The sequence below is a fragment of the Myotis davidii genome, unplaced genomic scaffold (assembly GCF_000327345.1).
Source record: "Myotis davidii unplaced genomic scaffold, ASM32734v1 scaffold472, whole genome shotgun sequence".
Lineage (NCBI taxonomy): Eukaryota > Metazoa > Chordata > Mammalia > Chiroptera > Vespertilionidae > Myotis > Myotis davidii.
In genome coordinates, this window is record NW_006283774.1 from 816658 (window position 1) to 818799 (window position 2142).

Here is a 2142-nt window from a genome sequence, read left to right on the forward strand (position 1 = left end):
AGTTAAAGTGATTAATTACCCGCCTGGCACTTAGTTAAGGGGTTTTATTCCCTCCTTAACTTCAGGGGAAAATCTGTACCTGGGGAAACAACCTTTCTCGGAGAGGTGACCTTGGTTAAAACACATAGTGCCAAGAAAGTGAGCAAACATATTAAGAACAGTATGCCATATATGCCAGGTCCCTTGAAACAGCAAGGATGGACCGGCTCCCGGCAGAGCAGCAGGTGGGTGGTTCTGTGGACTAGATGCCTGGTCCGGGCTGCGGGGTGGGCAGGCACCTCCCACCCTCAGGCCTAGACACACTGGGGGGGGGACACTCCATGGGCCCCCCCACCCCTCTGCTGAGCAAGGGGCCCTGTCCTGCCCCAAGCAGTGCCCACCAGCCTGCTCCTCCTGGGCCCCAGAGCCCTTTCACTCCCCGCCCCACCGAGGCACCACACAATGAAAGACGCACAGTCCCATTTGTTAAAATCCCTGTTCCAGCCCAGCTGAGCGCGTAGGGGCCGAGCTGGGGAGCAAGAACGGGCATCGGGGCTCCAGCCTGTCTGGCTCCCGTGGTTTGGGGGGTCTGTAACGGGCCGTCCCCAGAGGAATCCGGGTGCCAGGTCACTGGAAAGTAGATGCAAGCTGAGGTGCCTGGGGACATGCCAGGACCCCTCCTCGGGTGGGTGCCAGGTGCATGCAGGGGTGGCACCAGCGTGAGAGCCGGACCAGGACGACCAGCCGTGCGGGCAGTCCGGGGTGTCAGGTGGGCAGTCCAGGGTGTCAGGCAGACAGTCCAGGGGTGCCAGGTGGGCAGCCGAGAGTACCAGGCGGGCAGTCCAAGGTGCCAGGCGGGCAGCCCAAGGTGCCAGGCGGGCATTCCAGGGTTCCAGGGGGGCAGTCCAGGGGTGCCAGGCGGGCAGTCCAGGGTGCCAGGCAGCCCCCGTGCCCGAGACCCCTGGCTGGGTAAGGCACGAGCTCCGTTGTCCCAGGGCCCAGTCCCAGCCCGGCCCTGGGTGCTCCCGGCTCCCGGCTCAGCAGTACGCCCAGGCCCTGCTGCGTGGAGGCCGGCCCTCGGGGAGTCACTTGGCTCTGGGCTTGGGCCTGAGGCCTGTGGGAGGGACAGGAACGGTGAGGAGCCGCCTTGCTGGGGCAGCGCCAGGGCGCCCGCGGCTGGGTCCCAGGCCCCAGCTTTCTGTCACGACTGCCCCGGGGGCTGGGCTGTGTCCCGGAGCCCTGGCCCTTCTTCTGGCAGCGCCTGCCCCCCGTCTAGGCTGCATCTCCCCTGAGGGCGTGGGGTCCTGTGTCCTACTCTCCCTGCCTCAGACCCAGGCTGCCCCGTCCACGCCCATCGGTCCATGGCCACCTCCTCACCGGGCTCCCCCAGGCACCCCGGCCCCGGCCGGATGCCTCCTTCCCCTCTTCCTCAGCTGGGGCCGGAGGGCCCCTGGCACCTGCCCCCCCCTCACCTGCCCACCTGGCCCCTGCCCATCACTGCCCGTCACTGCCCGTGGCTCTCTCTGGTCCAGGGACATGGCCTTGTGCTTGGGAGACACACTGGGGCAGCTCCGTGATGCCTACAAGTAGCTGTGAGGTCGTTCAATAAAGTGTGTGTGTGTGTGTGTGTGTGTGTGTGTGTTGGGGCGGGGGGCACCAAAAGGAACAGTTTGCTTATTTTGCAGGTTTGGACCGTTCCGGGTGAAAGGCAGGGGCTGCTCATTTTCATCTCCTTGCGAATTTCCTGTCGGGTTGAAGTTTTTCCAAATAAAAAGGGATTCTGGTCGCATGGGCTCAGTGGTTGAGCGCTGACCTGTGAGCCAGGAGGTCATGGTTTGCAGTGGGGGGCGTGCAGGAGCAGCCGATCAATGCGTCTCTCTCACCATGGATGTTTCTCTCTCTCTCCCTCTCCCTTCCTCTCTGACATCAATAAAAAGCGGGGTTCCTTCCTCCTCCCTCGGCCACAGGGTGGTAGGTGGGGAGGCCCCGCTAACCCTCGCACCCGCAGCCAGGGGCATGCCTGGCCAGCAGTGCTGGGGCGCACAGACCTTTCGCTGGGCAGTGGCCACCCGTGGCTGCCAGCCCAGACCCCCTGTCCCCACGCCCAGAGCCCGCAGCCGGGGGCCACAAGGCTCCCCCTGGCCCCTAAGGGGCAGGCCAGGC

The 2142-nt window shown here is 64.9% G+C and overlaps 1 long non-coding RNA gene across 1 annotated transcript in view; it reads right to left on the reverse strand.

The window, feature by feature from the left end:
- Positions 1-461: 461 nt before the first annotated feature.
- The window catches only part of LOC107183833, a 2607-nt gene continuing 926 nt past the window's right edge, over positions 462-2142 (reverse strand). Inside the window, exon 2 of the long non-coding RNA XR_001514635.1 lies at positions 462-1093. This is a non-coding gene — a long non-coding RNA (uncharacterized LOC107183833). The remainder of the gene's footprint in view (positions 1094-2142) is intronic.